This window comes from Sebastes umbrosus, chromosome 11, assembly GCF_015220745.1.
Source record: "Sebastes umbrosus isolate fSebUmb1 chromosome 11, fSebUmb1.pri, whole genome shotgun sequence".
NCBI classification, from domain to species: domain Eukaryota; kingdom Metazoa; phylum Chordata; class Actinopteri; order Perciformes; family Sebastidae; genus Sebastes; species Sebastes umbrosus.
Genome location: NC_051279.1, coordinates 190,891 through 210,941, shown reverse-complemented (window position 1 = coordinate 210,941; position 20,051 = coordinate 190,891). Strand labels below are relative to the sequence as shown.

Below are 20,051 nucleotides of genomic sequence, written 5' to 3'. Positions count from 1 at the left end.
GTTCTGTGTTATTTTTCTTCATATTCATAAAGAGATATTTATGAAGGAAATATCATAATGTTTATTTCTGATCAGTTGTCATGCATATAGTTGGTTTAATGGAGAATAATGAGACTTAAAGAAATAAATGACATATTGATCTGTTTATGATGCTGAACATGTGGAACTGTTAAAGAGTGAGTAGGTAATGTTTCTGTTTTAGATCCTGAATCAGTGGAACTGTTAAAGAGTGAGTAGGTAATGTTTCTGTTTGGCCTCTGCAGGCCAGCTCTTGTTCTTTCTCCTGTTTAAGTTGGATTGGAGGTTTTTTCTTCTTTTCTTCTGCTGCTCCTCTGTGCTAACCGTGTTGGTAGACTGCAGCAGGCCAAGCTATTGATCTGAAGTGTTGTTTTCATCATCAACCCTGCTAGGACTGATTAATCAGTGATTAAACTGACTAATCCTCACTTAAAGGGCAATGCTGTAAATCTCTTGTTGAGTTAGTATCTGAACTGTTGATGGATGTTATTTGAAAGGTGTTACCATTTTTCTTTAAGAGGTGTTTTGATAAGAACTTTGATAAGAACTTGGTTACTGTGATAAATGTTTATTTTTATTTTATTTTCTTCAAACAATCAATACTTACTTAAACTTACCAGCTGATCTACGTGTCATCCTCACTCTTCATTGGTTACGGCTTCATGTTCCCTTCTCCTGATACGCTGCTCCATTTGATCCCTGAAGTAAATATCTATAGGACACACGTGTCTGTACCACCCAGCGTCTAGAGCTGAGCCCGGTGACATCAGTCTTTCTTTAATGCAAAGATGTTTGGTTTGTTTGCCCTCTCTATAGATCTTAAATGTTTGGTTTGTCTGCCCTCTCTATAGATCTTAAATGTTTGGTTTGTTTGCCCTCTCTATAGATCTTAAATGTTTGGTTTGTCTGCCCTCTCTATAGATCTTAAATGTTTGGTTTGTCTGTCCTCTCTATAGATCTTAAATGTTTGGTTTGTCTGCCCTCTCTATAGATCTTAAATGTTTGGTTTGTTTGCTCTCTCTATAGATCTTAAATGTTTGGTTTGTTTGCCCTCTCTATAGATCTTAAATGTTTGGTTTGTTTGCTCTCTCTATAGATCTTAACTGTTTGGTTTGTTTGCCCTCTCTATAGATCTTAAATGTTTGGTTTGTTTGCCCTCTCTATAGATCTTAAATGTTTGGTTTGTTTGCCTTCTCTATAGATCTTAAATGTTTGGTTTGTTTGCCTTCTCTATAGATCTTAAATGTTTGGTTTGTTTGCTCTCTCTATAGATCTTAAATGTTTGGTTTGTTTGCCCTCTCTATAGATCTTAAATGTTTGGTTTGTTTGCTCTCTCTATAGATCTTAACTGTTTGGTTTGTTTGCCCTCTCTATAGATCTTAAATGTTTGGTTTGTTTGCCTTCTCTATAGATCTTAAATGTTTGGTTTGTTTGCCTTCTCTATAGATCTTAAATGTTTGGTTTGTTTGCCCTCTCTATAGATCTTAAATGTTTGGTTTGTTTGCCTTCTCTATAGATCTTAAATGTTTGGTTTGTTTGCTCTCTATAGATCTTAAATGTTTGGTTTGTTTGCTCTCTCTATAGATCTTAAATGTTTGGTTTGTTTGCCCTCTCTATAGATCTTAAATGTTTGGTTTGTTTGCCCTCTCTATAGATCTTAAATGTTTTGTGAATCCTTTGAATCTGCCATTTCCAGTTGCTAATCCGGTAATAGATCGTAGGTGAGAGTGATGAGTCTCTCTCTCTCTTAGTCTCTTTTCAAGTATAAAGCTGCATTCCCTTTAAGGAGCCTGCAGTTAAATCTGTTTTGTGGTGGATTAAGAAGTGCAGCTTCGGTGAAGTGAGAGGCTGACAGCTGTGTGGAGACTGAAGGCTGGAGGGGTCCCTCCGAAGGCCTCGGTCTGCTGGTGTTACTATGACTAACTTCCTATAACCCAACCTCTCCATGAGTCAGGAGCCCCCTCACAGAGAGAGGAACGCAGCCACAGGTTCAATGGAGAAGTGAAGAGAGGAACCTGTTGTTGTAATGAGTGGCTGGCCGGCTGGCTGGCTGATGGCTGGCTGGTTGGCTGGTTGGCTGGTTGGCTGGTTGGCTGGCTGGCTGGTTGGCTGGCTGGCTGATGGTTGGCTGGCTGATGGTTGGCTGGCTGGCTGGTTGGCTGATGGCTGGTTGGCTGGCTGGCTGGCTGCCTGGCTGCTGGCTGGCTGGTTGGCTGGCTGCTGGCTGCTGGCTGGCTGGCTGGTTGGCCGGCTGGCCGGTTGGCTGGCTGGCTGGCTGGTTGGCTGGCTGCTGGCTGGCCGGTTGGCTGGCTGCTGGTTGGCCGGCTGGCCGGTTGGCTGGCTGGCTGGCTGGTTGGCCGGCTGGCCGGTTGGCTGGCTGGTTGGCTGGCTGCTGGCTTGCCGGTTGGCTGGATGCTGGTTGGCCGGCTGGCCGGTTGGCTGGCTGGTTGGCTGGCTGCTGGCTGGCTGGCTGGCTGGCTGCAGTGTGGGTGGCAGGCTGGATCGCAGACCAGTCGGCCATCAGATGATGTTGTTTCTTTCCTGGCTATAGTCTGACTTCCTGGGCTCTTTGCTGACTAGTAGACGCTAGCTGCTTGTCTGTTTGGCTGCTCGTCTGTTGGCTACTAGATGTGTGGTTGGATCATATAAAGTACTCAATAGCAACTCTACATTACTCCTATTTCAGATCATTTCAGCACCTTATACATCAGTCTGCTGTATTTATTTATACACTTTATTCTATGTAGACATTTCTGCCTTCTCAACTCAAACTGTGAGAGAGAGAGAGGCCTGCTGGAACATCTGGGGTCTTGGCTGAATGAATGACGGAGGATAGACAGGGATTAGGAATCCTGGATGGGAGCTCTGGGGGGGGGGGTGACGGAGGAGTTGGCTGGGGCCGAGTGGGGTTATGAGCTGGGAACAAGAGGTGGGGTGGGGTTGGGGGACATGAGGACGCTGGAGGACATGAGGACGCTGGAGGACTGGGGGACCGGAGGACTGGAGGACATGAGGACATGAGGACGCTGGAGGACTGGGGGACCGGAGGACTGGAGGACATGAGGATGCTGGAGGACTGGGGGACCGGAGGACTGGAGGACATGAGGACATGAGGACGCTGGAGGAGTGGGGGACCGGAGGACTGGAGGACTGGAGGACATGAGGACGCCGGAGGAGTGGGGGACCGGGGGACCGGAGGACTGGAGGACTGGAGGACATGAGGAGGCCGGAGGAGCGGGGGACCGGAGGACTGGAGGACTGGAGGATGGATAGATGGATAGATGGATGGATGGATGGATAGTAACTTTATTGATCTCGAGGGAAATTCAAGGCATTACTATTATTACTTTGTAAGGAAACACCGAAGGATTGTGGGAAATGTGGTCTTAGTGTTCTGGGAGAAATGCAACAGACCCCTGGCTGTGTGTAACGAGGTCTTCTGGTCTCTGTGAAATGACACCGTTACTAATGTGAGAAGGACATATTAAGGCTGGAATAGCCAACATGTGATGCTCTTCTTGTTTCTCTCTGGCTCTGTGCTGCTGTTATTGGGGCTGACATCGTGTCTTGTGGGGTATTTTGTCTGTTGTCCCGCCAAGCTGCCATGAAGGGTCCAGAAACAGACCCGGATCAGCTGGAGGCTGAAGTCCAACAGGCTGCACCTCCTCTGCTGCTGGAAGGAAGTAAAGAAGTAAAGGATGTATAGCAGCATCGCTGGCTGCGTGCCTAACCACAGATTTAGAACTGGCTCTGTGAACATTTGTCTATTCCTCCAATTATCCATCCCAGAACTCCAAACAAGCTCACTACAAATGATCTTTTTCTGGTTTCTAAAGTTGGATATTGCTGTTTTCTCCATATCACAGCTTCACCAGCCAGAGTTCTGAGGAAGCACTCTCTGGAACTGGTGCTAATTAAACTGCAAGGTTTGATACAGACCTGCACTTTGAATTCATGAGAGAGAGAGAACTGGTCCCCAGAATCATGGTACATGTGTCTCCCCTCATCCATCAACCCCCCACCTCTCTCTCCTTCAATTCCTCTCTCTCACATTATCTTTCATCTCTTTAGTAACCTTCCTTGCTGTGGGGCCGTCCTGCTCTCCCACTCCTCTTTTCCTCTCCAGTTCATCATCTCTTTTATTTGTTGAGCTCTAACTAACACGCGAAGGTGAGGAGCTCTAACTAATACGCAAAGCTGTTCACCAGCGCACGTGCACATTCTTGTCACTCTCTCTTTCTCTGATGTATACACACGTGCACACCAGCCCGGTCGCATCGAAAAGTACGTGTGAATGACACGATAATGCGCGAGGTAAAAGCGTGCAATAAGAACGCCGTTCTTGCTTTGGCGTGTCATCTGTAGCCCGCGGAGTCCGTACTGATTGTAGATATGCTGCGCTCAGAGCTGCTGACGTAGAATAAAGAGGGAGAAAGAGTGCTGACGGAGGGGGGGGGGGGTGGACGGGTCCAACAAACACAGAACTTTCAACCAGGAGACCGCTGTGTGGTTTTGGTAAGAGACGTTAGTGACGCTCGTGGCGTGTTTTCCATACTTATGTTATGTTTCTCTTCATTATACCTAGTTTACTAGTTTACGTCGTTATTTTGACGTGTTTCCTAAACCTGGAGTGGTTTTGTTGACTAGACCTAACTGAGGATGTTACCGTAGTTTTGTTGCGTGGCGTTTAAATGACACACACACAAACACTGGTGCAGACAGCCTAAACACAGACTACATGTGTCCTCACATACACAAATATTCACACTACTCTTAACTCCTACATCTCCGTCAGGGAGTTCCAGGATCTTGCTCTCGAGGAACTTTTCTGGTGAGTTTCAGTGGATCATCGTGAGCGAGCTGGGTCATCGTGAGCGAGCTGGGTCATCGTGAGCGAGCTGGATCATCGTGAGCGAGCTGGGTCATCGTGAGAGAGCTGGTCATCGTGAGCGAGCTGGGTCATCGTGAGCGAGCTGGGTCATCGTGAGAGAGCTGATCATCGTGAGCGAGCTGGATCATCGTGAGCGAGTTGGGTCATCGTGAGCGAGCTGGGTCATCGTGAGAGAGCTGGTCATCGTGAGCGCGCTGGGTCATCGTGAGCGAGCTGGGTCATCGTGAGCGAGCTGGGTCATCGTGAGAGAGCTGGGTCATCGTGAGAGAGCTGGATCATCGTGAGCTAGCTGGATCATCGTGAGCTAGCTGGATCATCGTGAGCGAGCTGGATCATCGTGTGCGAGCCGTCCTGAGAGAGTTTTCATTTGACAGGAAATGGATCCAGCCGTTAACTTGTGTGTGTTTTTTCCTGAGTGGGTAGAGAGCACAGTGAGTCAGTGGGCTGACTTTAAATGGCAATCCTGCACAGCAAAGACTGGAGATGAGTCACTGCTCACATCCAAGATGATGACTGCACTTACTGACTCAATTACCACGTTTGGATTTGAGATGTTTCCATGGAAGTTGATCCAGAACAAGTGAACAGACACACAGTAGTCACAGAAACGGGGAGACGGGGAGGACATGGAAGCAGAGAGAGAGAGAGAGTATTGTTATACGAGCAGTAATGTAATGGTCTATGTGACGGTTAGATTTATAGACGTGTACCCCGCTGAGTCGCCACGGGAGGTGGAGCAGCACAGATGTGATGAAGCACCGTCCAGAATCCAACAGCTCCAGCCGGGTTCCCGGGCGGTGCCAAGAGCCACGTGAATGTGGGCGGGGGTGGGAGGTGGTGTTGATGAAAGCGGCTGAAACTTCTAGAGATGCTGTGACTAAATTCAATTTAACATCTGTGGTGGGAGACGTCTAGTTGGTGATGATCATCCTGTAGATGAGGAACGGGGGTGGGGGGTTATGGATTGCATCGGATATGCATCTTCACACCGTGTACGGAGTGTAATGGAGTTCAGTGTTTCCTCTCTGGTGTGTTTCCTCTCTGGTGTGTTACTCTGCAGCTCTAGTGTTTCCTCTCTGGTGTGTTTCTCTGCAGCTCTAGTGTTTCCTCTCTGGTGTGTTTCTCTGCAGCTCTAGTGTTTCCTCTCTGGTGTGTTTCTCTGCAGCTCTAGTGTTTCCTCTCTGGTGTGTTTCTCTGCAGCTCTAGTGTTTCCTCTCTGGTGTGTTACTCTGCAGCTCTAGTGTTTCCTCTCTGGTGTGTTTCTCTGCAGCTCTAGTGTTTCCTCTCTGGTGTGTTACTCTGCAGCTCTAGTGTTTCCTCTCTGGTGTGTTTCTCTGCAGCTCTAGTGTTTCCTCTCTGGTGTGTTTCTCTGCAGCTCTAGTGTTTCCTCTCTGGTGTGTTTCTCTGCAGCTCTAGTGTTTCCTCTTTGGTGTGTTACTCTGCAGCTCTAGTGTTTCCTCTCTGGTGTGTTTCTCTGCAGCTCTACAGGCTTTCACAGCGAGAGCCACGACAAAGACGGAAAGAAAGCTCCGTTTCACAACAGCATCAGAATGATATTAGCAGCCAGGTCGAGAAGGTTCCAATGCAGAGCGCTGCAGGAGGCGTGGAGTCAGGTTATTCTGTAATTAATCATGGCAGACGCAGTACAGCATTTCCACCTGATTTACAGCGCTGCATAAACAGAAAGAATATTAACTGTTACTAAACTATTAATGAAGTTTAAGGCTGAAAATGAACGAGCAGGTTCTCACAAACCAAACATACAGTATGCTCTAGATCACACTAAACATACAGTATGCTCTAGATCACACTAAACATACAGTATGCTCTAGATCACACTAAACATACAGTATGCTCTAGATCACACTAAACATACAGTATGCTCTAGATCACACTAAACATACAGTATGCTCTAGATCACACTAAACATACAGGATGCTCTAGATCACACTAAACATACAGTATGCTCTAGATCACACTAAACATACAGTATGCTCTAGATCACACTAAACATACAGGATGCTCTAGATCACACTAAACATACAGTATGCTCTAGATCACACTAAACGTACAGGATGCTCTAGATCACACTAAACATACAGGATGCTCTAGATCACACTAAACATACAGGATGCTCTAGATCACACTAAACATACACTATGCTCTAGATCACACTAAACATACAGGATGCTCTAGATCACACTAAACATACAGGATGCTCTAGATCACACTAAACATACAGGATGCTCTAGATCACACTAAACATACAGGATGCTCTAGATCACACTAAACATACACTATGCTCTAGATCACACTAAACATACAGGATGCTCTAGATCACACTAAACATACAGGATGCTCTAGATCACACTAAACATACAGGATGCTCTAGATCACACTAAACATACACTATGCTCTAGATCACACTAAACATACAGGATGCTCTAGATCACACTAAACATACAGGATGCTCTAGATCACACTAAACATACAGGATGCTCTAGATCACACTAAACATACAGGATGCTCTAGATCAAACTAAACATACAGGATGCTCTAGATCAAACTAAACATACACTATGCTCTAGATCACACTCAACATACAGTATGCTCTAGATCACACTAAACATACAGGATGCTCTAGATCACACTAAACATACAGGATGCTCTAGATCACACTAAACATACAGTATGCTCTAGATCAAACTAAACATACAGTATGCTCTAGATCACACTAAACATACAGGATGCTCTAGATCACACTAAACATACAGGATGCTCTAGATCACACTAAACATACAGTATGCTCTAGATCACACTAAACATACAGGATGCTCTAGATCACACTAAACATACAGTATGCTCTAGATCACACTAAACATACAGTATGCTCTAGATCAAACTAAACATACAGTATGCTCTAGATCAAACTAAACATACAGTATGCTCTAGATCACACTAAACATACAGTATGCTCTAGATCACACTAAACATACAGGATGCTCTAGATCACACTAAACATACAGTATGCTCTAGATCACACTAAACATACAGTATGCTCTAGATCACACTAAACATACAGTATGCTCTAGATCAAACTAAACATACAGTATGCTCTAGATCACACTAAACATACAGTATGCTCTACATCACACTAAACATACAGTATGCTCTAGATCACACTAAACATACACTATGCTCTAGATCACACTAAACATACAGGATGCTCTAGATCACACTAAACATACAGTATGCTCTAGATCACACTAAACATACAGTATGCTCTAGATCACACTAAACATACAGTATGCTCTAGATCAAACTAAACATACAGTATGCTCTAGATCACACTAAACAGGTAAAATAAAACGACTAAATGATGAAAAGCAAAATAATGAAATAATCAATATATACAATATACGTATGGAGTAGTGGTTCCCAACCTGGGGTTCGGGCCCCCCTTAGGGTGGCGCCAAAGATCACAGGGGGTGCGCCAGGATTTGTCTGCTCTGACATTGTCAAAATTAGATTCGCCCATGTAAACTAAGCTGTAAGCTTCAGGGAAAATAGGTTTGGAACCACTGGTATAGATGGTATAGAGTGTGTGTGTGTATATATATATATCTATATCTATATATAGATATAGATATATATAGAATATATAGAATAAGTGTATGTGTTTTCTTAAAACAGGGCCAGCAAATGTAACGAGCTGCCAGGGTTGAGCCAGATTTAATTCCCTTTAAAAGAAATGATTGATGCACTAATTAAATCTCATTTAATTGAGGTAAATGCTGTCCGAATATTGTTTTTCAGAACACTTCAAATACACATAGTTGGGATGTGACGTATAAAGGTAGTTTTGTATCAAAAGTAAAAAACAAAAAATGAGTAGAAAATGTAAATCAAGTGTCCCCCCCCCCCGACACATTTTATACTTCATACTTATATCAAAGCTGATCGGTGAATTATAACCTAGCATATTGGCCTGAAGACCTTTTATAATTAAAGTGGAAAGGATGGTATTTTTTCATGCTAACGTGACAGAAGTGGCTGAAGGGGACGACTCTCCGTCTAATTAAACAAAGAACCGATTCATAATATGCATGAAATATTAATGATGTGTCCCAGATACACATTCTCCACATCTCCCCTCCCATTATGACCTGAGAGACTCTTCATATACCTGCCTGCATCACTTCTGATCTCATGTTGTTGGTGTATCTGGTTTCTTTCTTTAGCTGCCTCTGATTTCTCCAAATGGAGTTTTATTCTTTCCATTCTTGTTTTTCTTTACTTTTTATTCCTCTTGTTCTTAATGATCAAAATGTCTGCTGTCATTTGATGTGAAGTTTTTCCGTCTGCAGGCTCTCTGACAGGACTTGGTCCTTTTAACAGACTCGGGGGAACTGTAATAAAACTGATTATTTTCCAAAAACACTTCCTCCCGTGATCAATAATCGCTGACTCAGTATGGAGTCCTGCGCGACGCCGGCCTGTAAGAGGGCTGTCGTTTCCTGGTTGCATATTAAAGCTGGGCGATTAAACGCCGCAGCAGGACGAGGCCAGTATAACTTAACGGCTGCTTTTTACTGCAGTTGTTAGGTCCTCGTCTCGGCCCCCAGTGAGCAATATCTTTATATTCAGCAACAAGGACAGCACACAAGCTCAAATATTGTTTTTCACACATTTTTCTTTTAAAGTTAACAAGGGCAATGCATGACATATTCTGTGTTAACAAGGGAGATGCTGCCCCCCCACTCAAATTGCCCCTCTCCTGTTAAAAGCCACCAGGGTATGAAGCGGAAGCCGTCGCTGTGAGGAATGAAGGCCATTGAGTTAAGCTTGTTGAGTTTAATGGAGCAGGAAGGCTACAGTAGAAGTAATGGCTGAGGGTGAGCTCAGCTACAGGCCTGTCAAGTACCAATGGGAGGGAAGAGGAAGGTTATATCCTGCAGGATACACTTATATTTCACCACTGACGCCTATATCTCTACACTGATTACTGCATTTCCCCTGTTCTCTCGCTGTAGCCTACTTAGTTGTTGTGCTATTGCAACTAGGAGACAGCAGTGCCATTAGTTAAAACAATATCTATATACTGTATATGTATGTCTGTAATATCTCTGCAGAACAATGAGGATTTCTTGACAGCAGAGCTGTGAATTACTGTTTTGCAGCCAGAGGGCGACCCCAGTGTCTGAGAAGTGAAGCTTTAAACCTGCATCCTGTCTACCAGCCAGCAGGGGGCGACTCCTCTGCTTCTATAGAAGTCAATGAGGAAGAGCTTTAAACCTGCATCCTGTCTAGTAGCCAGCAGGGGGCGACTCCTCTGTTTCTATAGAAGTCAATGAGGAAGAGTCTTAAACCTGCATCCTGTCTAGCAGCCAGCAGGGGGCGACTCCTCTGCTTCTATAGAAGTCAATGATGAAGAGTCTTAAACCTGCATCCTGTCTAGCAGCCAGCAGGGGGCGACTCCTCTGCTTCTATAGAAGTCTGATAGAAGATGAGCTTCTACTTCTCTCTTGATTTATGACCTCAGTAAACATTGTAAACATGACTTTATGTTTCAAGTCTTCTTCAATACAGCATGATGTTCATTTAGTAAATGATGGTCCCATTTAGAGTCAGATAGACCATAAAGCAGGGGATGCTTTAGGGCGGGGCTACCTGCTGATTGACAGGTTGCTACCACGACGTTGTCCGGTCTGGGAGTTGTCCGTGTTGTGGTCGTAGAACTTTAACCCTTTAATCACAGTGTGTTTTCACTTCATCAAAGTTAATTATAACCTCTTTGGTCTCCTTGAATCATCTTGTTCAGTGTTGGGTTGTACTTAGCTCCGCCCTCTCTGTCACTTCTGGTTGCAAAAGACCAACAAAACAAAAACCAAGTTGGCGACGGCCAAAATGCCGAACTGGAATTCACAAACCAACGGGTGACGTCACGGTGACGTCACGGTGACTACATCCACTTCTTATATACAGTCTATGGTGGTAAATGAGTTTCATTATTGGTGGTTGCCTTTATGCTTAGTCTTAGAAGAGGTCAACCGTTAACTCCCATCATTAGCTGTTGATATTTAGACCTAAAATGGTTTCGCCACTGGCTAATGAAGAGCTCCACATCTGGCTCTGATATTATGATGATGTCAGCTAGATGTTGCCTTTAGCCACCGATGGTTTATGTCTGTGTGACGGTGATACGGGCCGGTGGTGAGGCTGTTAATACTCAGTTTTATGTCTAATGCAGTTTGTGTGTGTGGCAGCAAGTGCATATGTATTTGTGTACACTGTGGTAAACTATCGTCTCATATGGCCCACTAGTCTGTTCTACACTGTAATATACTATCGTCTCATATGGCCCACTAGTCTGTTCTACACTGTAATATACTATCGTCTCATATGGCCCACTAGTCTGTTCTACACTGTAATATACTATCGTCTCATATGGCCCACTAGTCTGTTCTACACTGTAATATACTATCGTCTCATATGGCCCACTAGTCTGTGGTATACTATCGTCTCATATGGCCCACTAGTCTGTGGTATACTATCGTCTCATGTGGCCCACTAGTCTGTGGTATACTATCGTCTCATATGGCCCACTAGTCTGTGGTATACTATCGTCTCATGTGGCCCACTAGTCTGTGGTATACTATCGTCTCATGTGGCCCACTAGTCTGTGGTATACTATCGTCTCATATGGCCCACTAGTCTGTGGTATACTATCGTCTCATATGGCCCACTAGTCTGTGGTATACTATCGTCTCATATGGCCCACTAGTCTGTGGTATACTATCGTCTCATATGGCCCACTAGTCTGTGGTATACTATCGTCTCATATGGCCCACTAGTCTGTGGTATACTATCGTCTCATATGGCCCACTAGTCTGTGGTATACTATCGTCTCATATGGCCCACTAGTCTGTGGTATACTATCGTCTCATGTGGCCCACTAGTCTGTGGTATACTATGGTTAACCCTGCCAGGTATTGAGGCAGACTGCTGTCATACATTGCTGTAAGAGCCATAACGGCTCCTGTCATAGAATCCAGCAGGTCTATAAGCGCCGCGGCGTGATGTCACACAGTAATGTATGTCTAGCTGTGAAAACACTGACTTCGAGGCGAGCCACGTCACTTGCTCTGGCAGGGGAACAAAGCAGAGCGGCGCTGCTGCTGCTAATAGTCTGGCAACCCGATAGTATTAAAGGCAAACAGAACGGTTTCACAGGACTCGGCCGACCGGGTGCCGAGTGACTGCGGTGTGGCTCTGGAAACTGTGAGTGGAGAAAGTGGGAGAGTTACATGCTGTAGAGTTCTAATAACAATCTGTGAGGGAGAAAACTTCAGCTGATTTAGTTTTATTGAGCTCCGTTCTTCAGGGCAGGGCGTATATTCACAGTGATTTAGGTGCTGAGTGATCGTACGGCAGTCTGCTGCTACAGCTGAATGTGGACCTTGACATTTCCTCATGTTTATATATATAACCTTGATTGGAATGGATTACCTGACATGTTTCTGTAAAGTACAATCAAACATCAGTTCTTAATCTCACGTATCTTAACATCATAGAAGGACGCAGTTTGTGTGTTACGTGACATCAAAAACTGAGAAGAGGGCACCGTCCCTCTTTCCCTCCCAGCAGTTGGTGCTATTCAAACACATCTCCTGTCTGGTTGTAGAGTCAGCTGTCTACGGTCCAATGCAACCACTCCTACGTACGATCACAGCCTTCCAACATGGAGTCTATGGAGTCCAGTTTGCTAGGTGGAGTAAATGATCTGGAGTAAACGTGTGGTGAACTGTTCTTCTTTAACCTCAAGAGAGACTGCATCGAATGTCTGGATTCACATCAGTACAGCAAAACATCCCCAGATATTATGACGTCACGGCCGAGACACACGGCCGAGACACGTCCCATCCACGGCCGAGACACGGCCGAGACACAGCAGAGACACGGCCGAGACACACGGCCCAGACACGTCCCATCCACGGCCGAGACACGGTCGAGACACACGGCAGACACACGGCAGAGACACGGCCGAGACACGGCCGAGACACGGCCCATCCAAACATTCTCAATGATACTAACGGTTCATCCTGAGGTGGGACTGGTTCTGGAGGACAGTGTTCTGATATATAGCCTTTTGTTTTCCAGCATGTGTGCACGCTTCCAACTGCAGAAGAACATGGGGTTGTTAAGGTGCACGTGCCAGAGCGTAATAGTTCTTCTGGATATGGAATGAAGCTTTGATCTAGAATAAACTCATTTGACTAGAGTGCCACGATGATGTTTAGTCCATGATGCTATGCATAATTAGCCGTGATGATACCGGTCTTTGATGAGGCCTGATGAGATGTAGTGAAATCCTTCATGCATTGTAATATTTTGTGGTGTGCAACAGCGTGGGCGTTGAGAGAATTAACACCATGAATATGGATGTTGGGTGAGCATCATGAGAGTAAATGTGCTTACTCTATTGATTAAATCTCCCATCAGTCACCTAGCAGCATGGTCCCCATCCTCCCCCCTCTCTCTCTCTCCCTCCCTCTCTCTCTCCTTCTCTCCCTCTCTCTCCCTCTCTCCCACATCTCTCTACTCATCTCTGTCAGGGCGAGCTCAGTGGAGTGGTTAAATTGTCCATAGCGCGTAAACGCTCGTTTATAAAAGCCGACAGACGTGGCGGTCGTTTGCTGAAATTAATTACCCCTCGGAGCCACAGCGAGCGCGGGCCCTAGTCAGTCAGTCACGGTCCACCACCTCCCGGGCCCCGTACCTGCAGAGAGAGAGAGAGATGGAGAGATGGAGATAGAGAGAGGGAGAATGACATGAGGTTTGCAACAGTGAACCTGATTTGAAAGAAAGGGATGAATACAAATTGAGGAAAAATCTTTAGTTGATATATTTTTTGTAAACAGGAAGAGGTGATGGAACCAAACAGACCTCAAACCTCCAGAAAATAATAGAAGTAATAAGAGAATCAGTGTGAGGAGAGCAAAGCAATGCATCAGGCTTCAGGGTTATTAATCCAAATTGCACATTTTGAGCCGTGAAATATCCTGATACTCCTTTCCCAGATTCTGCCGGAGCCAAAGATCTGTGGGGAGTTTTGTGCTGACGCAGTCACTATGATGTGATACTCACCATCATAGTGACATCAAACTAATCCCAACGTATTCATCTTCAACTGGAGTAACTTAATGAACTTCAGCTCTATCTGATGCAACACTTCTCTAACATTAATAAAAGCTTCATCTCCTGTCTCATTTGCATAATTGTTCAAATGAATCCACTAATGCGCTGCTTCTTCTTTTTTTCTTTTTTAATAAAGTGATGATTTGTGTTAAAGTGAGCCGCGGCTTGCTGTTGGGAGGAGGGGTGAGGATGGGGGAGGAGGAGGGAGGAGGGGGGAGGATGGAAGGATGGGGGAGGAGGGGTGAGGAGGGGAGGATGGGAAGGAGGAGGGAGGAGGGGTGATGAGGGGAGGATGGGTGAGGATGGGAGAGGGGAGGATGGGTGAGGATGGGAGGAGGGGTGAGGATGGGGGAGGAGGAGTTAGGAGGGGGGAGGAGGGGTGATGAGGGGAGGATGGGTGAGGATGGGAGAGGGGAGGATGGGTGAGGATGGGAGGAGGGGTGAGGATGGGGGAGGAGGGGTGAGGAGGAGTTGGGAGGATGGGGGAGGAGGAATGGGGGAGGAGGAGGGAGGAGGAGGGAGGAGGAGTTAGGAGGGGGGAGGATGGAAGGATGGGGGAGGAGGGGTGAGGAGGGGAGGATGGGGGAAGAGGAGGGAGGAGGAGTTAGGAGGGGGGGAGGATGGAAGGATGGGGGAGGAGGGGTTAGGAGGGGGGAGGATGGAAGGATGGGGGAGGAGGGGTGAGGAGGGGAGGATGGGTGAGGAGGAGGGAGGAGGAGGGAGGAGGGGAGGATGGAAGGATGGGGGAGGATGGGTGAGGAGGGGAGGATGGGTGAGGATGGGAGGATGGGGGATGAGGGGTGAGGAGGGGAGGATGGGTGAGGAGGGGAGGATGGGGGAGGAGGAGTTAGGAGGGGGGGAGAAGGGGAGGAGGAGTTAGGAGGGGGGAGGAGGGGAGGATGGGTGAGGAGGAGTTAGGAGGGGAGGATGGGGGGAGGATGGGTGAGGAGGGGAGGATGGGTGAGGATGGGTGAGGAGGGGAGGATGGGTGAGGAGGAGTTAGGAGGGGAGGATGGGGGGAGGATGGGTGAGGAGGGGAGGATGGGTGAGGAGGAGTTAGGAGGGGAGGATGGAGGGAGGATGGGTGAGGAGGGGGGAGGAGGGGAGGATGGGTGAGGAGGAGTTAGGAGGGGAGGATGGGGGGAGGATGGGTGAGGAGGAGTTAGGAGGGGGGGAGGAGGGGAGGATGGGTGAGGAGGAGTTAGGAGGGGGGGAGGAGGGGAGGATGGGGGAGGAGGAGTTAGGAGGGGGGAGGAGGGGAGGATGGGTGAGGAGGAGTTAGGAGGGGGGAGGAGGGGAGGATGGGTGAGGAGGAGTTAGGAGGGGGGAGGAGGGGAGGATGGGTGAGGAGGAGTTAGGAGGGGGGAGGAGGGGAGGATGGGGGAGGAGGAGTTAGGAGGGGGGAGGAGGGGAGGATGGGTGAGGAGGGGTTAGGAGGGGAGGATGGGGGAGGAGGGGTTAGGAGGGGAGGATTGGGGGAGGGGGGAGGAGGGGGGAGGAGCAGAGGGCCTGAGGTGATTTGTCACGTTTTGATTCGGTGGTGTAATGAGAGGTTATTGGTTGATTTGGCTTCATGGCTGCAGAGACAGTTTAGAGAAAGTGTTCCTCTTATTGTGTAACTTAATATCTCCTCCTTCTCGTCTGCCCGTCTCGTCGACGGAGACATCTCCCCTTCATCTGTTTATTGTTGGTGTCCAAAACCAGCTCTGTGTTCAAATCCCCCGATAGCGCTGCTGACTGTCACAGCTGCAGAGCTTTACAGATGTGTGCTGAATCTTTGTGATGAAATGGCGTCAGTAGCTGCTTAACTCTGACAGATGTTTCAAGGTGCTGAATGTGTAGTGCCTCTTGTTTGAATGGTGAATGTTAAAGCTAGTACCAGTTCCTTGCCAAGACGGCTGCTATGGGTTCATCTTTCTCTGTCACCCGTCGGTCACCCGGCGGTCACCCGGCGGTTTGTGGACTGCCGTTTTGAAGCCTCGAGTTCGGCATTTTAGTTCGTCGCCATCTTGGTTTTCGGCCGTTGCGGTTTTGTTTTTTGCAACCACAAGTGATAGGAGAGGGTGGAGCTACGTACGCTAAATAAGACATTTTTAGACGACAAAATATTACAAAGAACTTTCATGAACAGAGAAAACACACCGTGAAAAGGTTAACGTTGTAAGACGAACTCCTAGACAGGACGCTGTGGTAGACCTGTCAATCACAAGGTAGCCCCGCCCCCATGTTGGAGCCTATCAGCTATTGGTCCAACAGTCTCCCGGGGCAACGGCCAATAGTTCTGGATGGATGGATGGATGGATGGATGGATGAATCGATGGATGGATGGATGGATGGATGGATGGACGGATGGACGGATACATTTAATTTGGAATTGATTATTGAAAATGACATTATTGGGTTTTCCTCCAGGTGCAAGGAGCCGTGTCCTCGTCATTATCTGATATTCGTCTTTCATCAGGGGAAACTCACTGATTATAGAACTGCAATACAAACATTGAATTATATCAAAGGGACCTTGACATTAACTAGAAGTTGTGTTTGAACTGATCCCGTCTGAATCACAGCGAGGAGGTAATATCTTAAGGTCCTGCTTTGTCCAAACTAAATGGAGGTGAAAGAATAAAGAAAGGCAGCAGGTTGATTAAGGAGCTTTACCACATTCTACACCTCACTGTAAACTAGTTTTACTGTTTTACTGAGTGTATACGACAGTTGTTACCTTTTTACAGTACAAGCAGATGAGCTGGAGATGCTCCCTACTGAAAGACTTTGACCGTCTCTGTGGGTGACGTGACCCTCGCCTTGTCTCGGTCCTCAGAGAGTCCTTTGTGTGTGACATTAGTCCGCTGTCGTCTGTCTTTTATTTCCTTCTCCTTTGACATTTGACAGTCTGTGAGAATGGGTTTCAACCTGAATTCTTCTGATTCCATTTCCTGCATCAAAGAAACCTAAAAACGGTTTATTCTACATTCTCTGCCGTCTCTGTGTTTGTGTCTCAGGGGATTTGCAAAGAGACAAATTCCCTCATGCTGTGTGTGGCAATTGGATGTAATAGTCCATTTACCACTGTAAATCTGGTGTGCGCGCGTGCGCGTGTGTGTGTGATATCCTGGCCTGTGTTTTCTTTGAAAAGCGACCAGAGCAGCTTCTGTAAAATAGGATGATCGTCATCATGACCTCTTGTGTTTTCCCAGCTGGATCTTTTTCTGGCTCAGTGTTTGTTCTACATCTGGTGGTCAGCGATGAGAAGACCTCGTCACAGTGTTTGTTCTACATCTGGTGGTCAGCGATGAGAAGACCTCGTCACAGTGTTTGTTCTACATCTGGTGGTCAGCGATGAGAGGACCTTGTCCCTGAGTCATAGCGGGGTCTTTCCTGCTCCATCTGAACACTGCTGTGATGACCGGGGGGGGGGGGCTTTAAGAATGAAAACATGATATTTTGCTCGAGCTGTCAGTTTTTTTTTTCGTCTGGTATTTTTCAAGCGTTGGACATGATGGAACATAGTGATGGAACATAGTGATGCAACATAGTGATGGAACATAGTGCCCCTCCTTAGAAGAAGGTCCTTTTTACAAAGAAATGCAGATGCAGCAGATACATGTTGAGTCTTTAGAAACAAGTAGGCCTTTAGATTGTGCTTAAGACGTGATAAAAGTCTGTTTCATATTAGAAGGAATGCAATTAAGCAGTGTGTATTTACCAGCAGCATTATGGCTGTCCTGTCACTAGACGAGGTAATTAGGAAGCTTTATTATGGCAGCAGAGTATGAAGAGTGAGATGTACAGATTGGGCCTCTCATAATGAGACTGTACTGTGCAGTTGGAAGAATCAATTCTCCCTCTTTGTTTTCCCAAACTGCCGTGTCAGCAGAATCTTAATTTTTCATGGAAACTTTGGCTGGTGTGCTACTCGTGTATATAGACACACACACACGCACACACACGCACGCCTGATCTCCCAGCATCCCTCTGTCATTTGGCATTCCACACACAGTGCCGTTGAATGAATGTATAACCTTCCTCCATCAAACTCTGAGCTCTGCTTGCTACAACCCTTCTGACTGCAAAGATTCAGGAATGCACACTCCTGAACAACAAGCACAACACAATCAATATATACCTGCGTTAGCTAGCATATATATATATATATATGTATATACATATATACACTGTGAAGATTAGGCTGGGATTACTGCAGGATGACTTCTCTCACATGTACAGTAGAAGAGTGGAGGTCAGGACTCTCATGTAACAGGTTAGTTCACTGAGTAGGAGCCCAAAGAAAGTCTAGAAAATCCATTTCATTATAGGAACCTTTCTTATGAATGACATGTTGGATAGCCCTTTAACTGATGTGATCCTAATCAAAGGATCGACTGCGTGTCATTGAGGAGAGTTGGTAATCTGTAACCTCTACTTGACAGCAGTGTTCGCACTATGTTGTTTCTAAGTAGGCACATAACTGTCACGTGATTTGTGGGCGTTCTCCGGGTCTGAGAAGTGAAGCTTTAAACCTGTATCCTGTCTAGCAGCCAGCAGGGGGCGACTCCTCTGCTCCTATAGAAGTCAATGATGAAGAGTCTTTAAACCTGCGTTCTCTCTAGCAGCCAGCAGGGGGCGACTCCTCTGCTTCTATAGAAGTCAATGATGAAGAGTCTTAAACCTGCATCCTGTCTAGCAGCCAGCAGGGGGCGACTCCTCTGCTCCTATAGAAGTCAATGATGAAGAGTCTTAAACCTGCGTTCTCTCTAGCAGCCAGCAGGGGGCGACTCCTCTGCTTCTATAGAAGTCAATGATGAAGAGTCTTAAACCTGCGTTCTCTCTAGCAGCCAGCAGGGGGCGACTCCTCTGCTTCTATAGAAGTCTGATAGAAGATGAGCTTCTACTTCTCTCTTGATTTATGACCTCAGTAAACATTGTAAACATGACTTTATGTTTCAAGTCTTCTTCAATACAGCATGATGTTCATTTAGTAAATGATGGTCCCATTTAGAGTCAGATAGACCATATAAAGCAGGGGATGCTTTAGGGCGGGGCTACCTGCTGATTGACAGGTCGTTACCACGGCAACATGTTTTCATCTTGCAACTTTAACCCTTTCAGTGTGTTTCCACTTCATGAATGTTAATATTAACATTTTGGTCGCCTAAAAACATCTCATTCAGCGTTCGGTTGTACTTAGCTCCGCCCTCTCGTGTCACTTCTGGTTGCAAAAAATCAAGACGGCGACGGGCAAAATGGCGAACTCCAGAAATGGATTGCCATGAAATTTTGTACACACATTTCTGATCCCCAGAGGATGAATCTTACTTTGGTGATCCCCTGACTCTTCCTCTAGCGTCACCATGAGGGTGAATGAAGCGTTTTGACAGCTGTAGGAAGGATACAGACGTTCATGTTCCCCTCAGGATAGATCCTAGTTACCTTGATGCCATCAGATGGGTGTGCCGGAAGTAAGGGGATAGGAAGTGATGGGATAGGAAGTGAGGGGATAGGAAGTGAGGAAGGGGCTATTGGCCCTCACACTTTACGGCCTGATTTGGCATCTTGGCTGGTGTGATCAGACAGCGAGATGGTCTCTAGTTTACTTTGACTTTAGAGCATGAGAGCACGAGAGCAGAGCTGATGTTGTGTTTTTGTGCTTAACTTAACAACTTGTCAGCTGATGGCTTCAACCTGACTGCTACAGCTGTGCACACTTCTTGATTTCCATTTACAAGTGACGCTTTAACTATATCCGATGTAGGCTGAGCAGCAATTTACCTGATGACTGACTTCCTGCCTGAGCTCCTGTGGGTGGCAGAGAATGTCTGTTAATATATGATAATTATGAACATAAAACGTGCCACAAGGTTATTCACAAGGTCACAAGGTTATTCACAAGGTCACAAGATCACAAGGTTATTCACAAGGTCACAAGATCACAAGGTTATTCACA

The 20,051-nt window shown here is 46.3% G+C and overlaps 1 protein-coding gene and 1 long non-coding RNA gene across 6 annotated transcripts in view; one reads left to right on the top strand and one right to left on the bottom strand.

Moving 5' to 3' along the window:
- LOC119496647 (RNA-binding motif, single-stranded-interacting protein 3-like) overlaps positions 1 to 20,051 on the top strand; it is a 180,658-nt gene that overhangs the window by 466 nt on the left and 160,141 nt on the right. The gene's annotated exons all lie outside the window — the stretch shown is intronic.
- Positions 6,330 to 18,717, bottom strand: LOC119496649. 4 transcript variants are annotated; one of them, XR_005208762.1, is made up of 3 exons: positions 17,457 to 18,717; positions 16,830 to 17,362; positions 6,330 to 6,580 (listed from the first exon to the last, which is right to left on the bottom strand). It is a non-coding gene; the product is annotated as an uncharacterized LOC119496649 (long non-coding RNA). The 4 variants fall into 4 exon arrangements; XR_005208761.1 differs by lacking the exon at positions 6,330 to 6,580 and adding an exon at positions 13,467 to 13,688; XR_005208760.1 differs by lacking the exon at positions 6,330 to 6,580 and adding an exon at positions 16,455 to 16,711.